Raw genomic sequence first — 6,000 nt, 5'->3', positions numbered from 1 at the left:
GCTTTGTGTATTAAAAACTTAAAGACATTACTATGCTTCTTATTATGGATTTTATTTATATTCTTTGGTAGGAAAAACGAATGTATAAGGTTTATTTTCTGACTTGGGCGACTTCTCATTACATTTTGGTTTCGATTTGTTTCCGAATAAAAATGCCGAGAAAACGGTCGTGTCTTTCTGAATACACCAGAACGGCTAAAACACTGCTGACTGAGTGGTCTCAAAAATCCAAAGAAAATCGTGAGGCGAGACCTGCTGCAGCTCGAGAACATCGGCCTTTAACTAGTTCTTTGGAAACTCCTTCCGCAAGTGAGGCATGACGTAACTCTGATCAAGAACGTCATTCGTTATCTGTCTCCTCAGAACCCGTCACTCACAGAGGCTTAAAGTTACTTCTCTCCAATTTGACATCATCGAAGCGGAAATTTTGACACGAACTGGCGAAGGCAGGCGAGTTTTTATTCCCTGAATCCATCTTGTTCCTAAGGATTTACCGTTTCGCTTTAAATGCGTACAATTCCTGCTGAACATAGCATTATGTCACGCACATTAAAGAAAGCTCATGGCCAGACGCTGTGTGTTGGTAGCATGGACCACAGGGTCAGTTGCCTTTCACACAGCCAGCTCTACATGTCTCTCTCCCATATTTCTGATGCAAACAAGCTCTTCGGTAATGTCTTCAATCATACTACTTCAAATGTTGTATACAAAAAAAAAACTTTAAAGCCAAAAATAAATTCCATGCGTATGAAGTTTCGGTCATAGCCACAAATAAATACCCGCCTAACGCCAGGTTTCTCAGCTTTTTCAGTAATAAAGTTCATATGCCGTACTATATCTTCAGAGACTGTTAGAAAATGCACACACTGAAAGTAGCTCTAATAAGAGTAAAAGACTGTACAATGAACATTTTAAAATGGAAATGATACACACTTACAATTAATTCACAGAATCTGTTGATGTATTTTTCTATTTAGTGCATCAGAAGACGACAGTTAAATGAACAACACAGCAAATGAGCGGAAGGGCGTAATAACTCTGGAGTGTTTTTGGCAAATTAAACAAAGTTTTCAAAATCTAGTTTCTGATACATCTTCAAAATAAAGCTTTTAATCAACGTGTAGTGCTTAAAACAGATAAAGAAGAAGTTTAAATGCGAAATCCGATTGAGAACTGACGGTTGCTCAGCAAGAAATAGAGATACACTTGCTAGGATTATTAGGACAGAGAGAAGAACAAATAAATGTATCGGAGTACCAAGTGGAATGGGAGACGTGCTGTAGTTATCGCCATGAAGAAAATGAAATGGACGCAGGTGGAACATGTAGCTAGACAAATTGATGCTAGATAGACCAAATAAGTTGTTTGTTGGGTCCCAAGGGCTAAGAATATACAAAAATGATAGCCTAAAGAAAGGCCGTCGATTATATTAGAGCGACGTGGTACGTATAGCTGAAGATCGTAATGGATGGAAACCTGTACAGAAGCCTTCATCCTGCAATGGAAGTCAAATGATTGTTGTTGTTGATATTGGTAATGATGATTATGATGACGATACTGCTGACAGAACATGTGATGTCATAAGTCTGTTTTATATTTCGCCCGTCTGTCTGTAATACAACCACGATCTCACATCATATCTGAAGATTTTAAAGGATTCCTACACGATCTTTAAATGAGTTACTTTCCTGGTCCCATATGTTAGTAATCTTCGTTGAGAACGGGTTTATAAATCAAATTGCTAGGTTTCAGAACGACTTCAATTTTTTTAGTAGTATTTCGTGTTCAACTCCGTCCTGATGTTTGCAAATCCCTTTGCAAACAAGAGAAGCTAGGTAGAGTGCTGTATAGATCTTGAGCAGGTCTCGTGATTGCGATTGTCCGTATTGAAGAACACATACCCACCTACAACATAGACTCCGTTCACTATTGGTGAGAACTTTTCAATCCTGTACCCATTAAAACTTAGATATGCAACATTTCTTACATTTTTTCAGGGCTTCTCAGGCGTATGAGATTAGTTTATCTAGCCCGTAGATGTGAGCTAGCAACAAATACTGTTTAAAAACTAAGGCAAGATGTAGTCAATTTTGGTAAAGCGATTTTTTTGTATGTACGACCATTGGTCCTTTAGAAATATCAGTAACTATAGGGTTCCATTTGATTCGCTTCACTTCAGCTGTATTTGTGGCTAATATTAATAAATTAATAATAATTTTTTTCAGTACAGGGTGTTTTGTTTAAAGGCCACTCATTTTGTCTTTTTTGAAGACCATCGAATAGTACTCTTCACCAATTTTACAGGATACAGTTGCTAGGTAAGATTGGTGAAGAGTTCCATTTGACGATATGAGAAAAGAAGGCAAAATTAATGGATTCTAAAGCAAGACACACTGTACGGACAAAAATTGTTATTAATGACAGAACAATCGAACAGCTCAAAAATTTCAATTACCTAAGTTTTGACGCCACTTATGAATTTGAAGAAGGCAGAAGAAATTAGCAAAATGTGGGAATATACATGGAACGATGAACAGATGTCTAAAAAATAAAATGAGTAAATAAATGAGACTGAAATTTTATAAGACACTGGCAGACCCAACGCTTGTTCACGTGACGCGTAGATTATAAACAAACACCAAGTAAGTCAGTTACAAGTAACATGAAGTTTTTAAGAGCAGTAAAGAAATATACAAGAGTTGACAGATTCCGAATTTTGGAAATTTGGGAAGAACTGAATAAATTTAATATCCTCAATAAAATAGAAAAAAAGAGAAACTGTAACGAACATCTTTAAAGAATGAGTGGAGAAATATTACTTGTTCAGATAGGAAGATTTAATCCAGTTCCAATAAGAAGTCAGGAACACCGAGAAAATGCTGGGTACCAAAATGAGTCAAACATCTGAAGTGAAGATGATGATGTTGATGATGATGATGATGATGATGATAAGATGATGACACGAATGCTAGTTCTTGGATCTCTGGAGGTTTGTCATAAACATCTTTTTCACGTATGCAGTGATTTCGTTGCCATTTTGAAATTATTTATCGCGATTAGGTGTCTTCAATAATCCCAGCAGGCAATATCTACATAGCAGGCAATATCTCGATAGAATGAGTTGCGGCACCACTAACCATGCAAATTGTCCCACCTACTTAACTGTATGTTTACAGCATGCGATATTGCATTGCCATAATGCAAATTTGTTTCCATTCCGTGTAACACTCGCAGATTTTCTGCTAAGAAACGCTGCATTTTGACTAAAGATGAAAAATATTATTCATTAATAATGGTCTTTCAAGTTTTTAGGAAGAAAATGATGATCTCCATCTTCTCTCCTCACAATTTTCACAGCACTAGCGGTTTTAAAATCCGCTTTTGGTGCTAGCAGTGCACGATTTCTAGACCGTTAGCTTGGCTTGCTTCAGTGTCGTACGGGTCGGCCGTACACTAGCGCTTTAAAACCCACGCATTTATTAAAAAACTTTCAATTAGACAGTTATGTCGTAGCAGGCTATTTGATGTAATTTATAAGTAGATAAGCTACTTGGATAAAGCTCCTGGGATTAATATGTTGTCAAAATGAATAACTATCGTCTAAACCGAACAAATATTTGTTACAAATAATTCACTCGTCTGTGATTGGTGGCCTCACATAATCGCGGAGTCGAATGGAAACAAACATAAATAGTAATCAATGTTTCACAGCAGAGCTACGTAAAAGGAACACATGCTCGCAAAGTTTGCTGAAAAGCCCATTAATCACGAAATGTCAAAGCAAATACTCGAAATCCGACAGCATTGTTTTTCGCTATAAATCTAATGTTTGTTATTCTAAATATTCACTAGAGAACAAGTACAAGTCCATCATACGAAGACTCAATATTAACTGCAGCAGACTAGCTTAAATTCTCAGCAGCATCAGGTACCAAACATCGAACGATCACCACTCGAAAAAATTGTTAAACTAGCGTGGCTCGTGACTGCTTGCCGCCACAATATCTCGACTGCCACGAAGCACATCCGCCGATGTAATACCACTTGCAAAAAGACGAAACCTCCAAGGACAACCAACTAGCAGGCAAAAGTCGAATGGCCATGTGCTCTCTGCTGCTCGCTCTTACTGTAAATATTTTCTACCACCTCCAACACTACTGAGTCCATGTTAAATATAGAAACTATGACCATCATTCGAACGTTACGTGATTTGCAAATACAAGTGTATTGTTAAACCAAACCTACACTGATAGCATTTCGTGAACTCTCATTACAAAAAAAAAAAAAATACAATATTACATAAGCTGTTAGCAATATTCCTGAACAGGCTACGTGTGGTTTTAGAATATGAAATAATCATAGGGCTAACTTGAACGAAATGCCTCCTTTTGCCTTCTAGCTACATGTTCTTTAATGAATGTGTTTTACTCTTTGTTGCTCACACTTCCAGAACGACTACAGCTTTTATTAATGGCCAATTATATAAATTATAATTTCAAATATATCTAATAGTTACGTGTAATTCGTGATCATTTGGGATGATTTGATGAATAACTAGTTAACTCGCGCTGCCTTCATACTATGAGTAGCCCGTGGAGGAGTTATTGCTGTGGCACATTTGCATGTTTAAAATTTTAAAAACCGCCTGTAAATGCATTACTTGGTTTATAGTTTATTTTATTGTTTTCTCAAGTCGTTAGTTTTTAATTTCGTACTTCATGTGCTGAGGTCACTCCAGTGGATTAACTGCTATTGACTTTTATTGTCTAGTACAATATTCATAATTAAAAATTCTAAATTTATGAATATTTAGTGGGTGAAATTTATTGTAGTCTCCCCCACCCCTCCAGCACTATACTCATGTTTTCACCTTACATCAGATGATGGCAATATAAGATTGTTGAAACCGGTCATCATGGAACAATAAAAGTGTCCACACAGCGATAATGGTATACTGAGTGCGTTCTTCATTTCCAGCCATAAACATCGCCCCACATCACAGCATGAGTACCTTGTTAAATTCACTGCGTGCCACAGTTGGCGGTTCACCTGAACAAAACAGAAAAACAATAAGCAGTAATTCTATATATATTAGGTGATAAAAGACCATTTCCTTCAGTTACAATTTGCGTTACACTGGTGCTTACCGTTATACATCTGCGGTGGGTTGGGCATTAGTTTTTAACCCACCTCCTCATCTGCTGTTATGTCCGCTATTATTTCACTGTATGGATTATATTTTCGGATTTCAAACTCTTTTCCTAGTCTTTCTTGACCTGTAGCAGGGATAGACCAATTACCAATTATACAGCGTGAGAAATAAAATAGAATATGCAATTCTGATTTTGCTGTGACAAAACTGTTCGTACTTTTTGAGCAAGCACACGGTGATGCAGCCGATGTCAGGCTCATAAATTACGCTCTAACGACAAATGTGCCTCCGGTTACGAAAGATTGCACCACATATTAGTGAGGGCAGCTAATTCTATGGACATACAGCAAACAGAGGAGCGCTGCCGCGATCCAGGATGTCTTGTAGGGCACCTGGGGCCATAAGGATGTGCTGTCCGCATTACTGGCTGAATAACAACCCGTAATGGCGTCCGTCTCTCGCAAGAGTAACCGCTTCTCTGCGGGAGCTGATCTACTCCCATTTACCGCATTCAGGTAATTTCCTGTCAATTGAAAGATAAAAGCTAATTTCCAGTACTGTTAGACTCTGAAAATGGGAACCAGTGTACATCAGACCAAGACAACACTTGGATTTCATTCTTTGAAGTATGACGTGGAAGTTGCTACCAGTATCCCCTTGAAGGATGAGGATGGAGCCTTTCTGAACCCTTATCGTCTACCCAACGACCGGATCCATGGAAATGTAGCAGCTGCCTGCAACTCACTAGCGCAGTTTTTTATAGGACCATTTTTAAAGATCTCGCTTCACTAACGTTACAGGCAGAAGTTTTCTGTATGTTGGTCCGAATACAACAATAAAGTGACAGA

The 6,000-nt window shown here is 37.9% G+C and overlaps 1 long non-coding RNA gene across 1 annotated transcript in view; it reads right to left on the bottom strand.

Moving 5' to 3' along the window:
- Positions 1-4,648: 4,648 nt before the first annotated feature.
- The window catches only part of LOC126334764 (uncharacterized), a 47,956-nt gene continuing 46,604 nt past the window's right edge, over positions 4,649-6,000 (bottom strand). Inside the window, exons 2-3 of the long non-coding RNA XR_007564776.1 lie at positions 5,148-5,276; positions 4,649-5,049 (exon numbers count right to left, since the gene is read on the bottom strand). This is a non-coding gene — a long non-coding RNA (uncharacterized LOC126334764). The remainder of the gene's footprint in view (positions 5,050-5,147; positions 5,277-6,000) is intronic.

The sequence above is a fragment of the Schistocerca gregaria genome, chromosome 2, assembly GCF_023897955.1.
Source record: "Schistocerca gregaria isolate iqSchGreg1 chromosome 2, iqSchGreg1.2, whole genome shotgun sequence".
Classification (NCBI taxonomy): Eukaryota; Metazoa; Arthropoda; class Insecta; order Orthoptera; family Acrididae; genus Schistocerca; species Schistocerca gregaria.
Note: the sequence above shows the minus strand (reverse complement) of the source record. Positions and strands in the feature narration are given on the sequence as shown.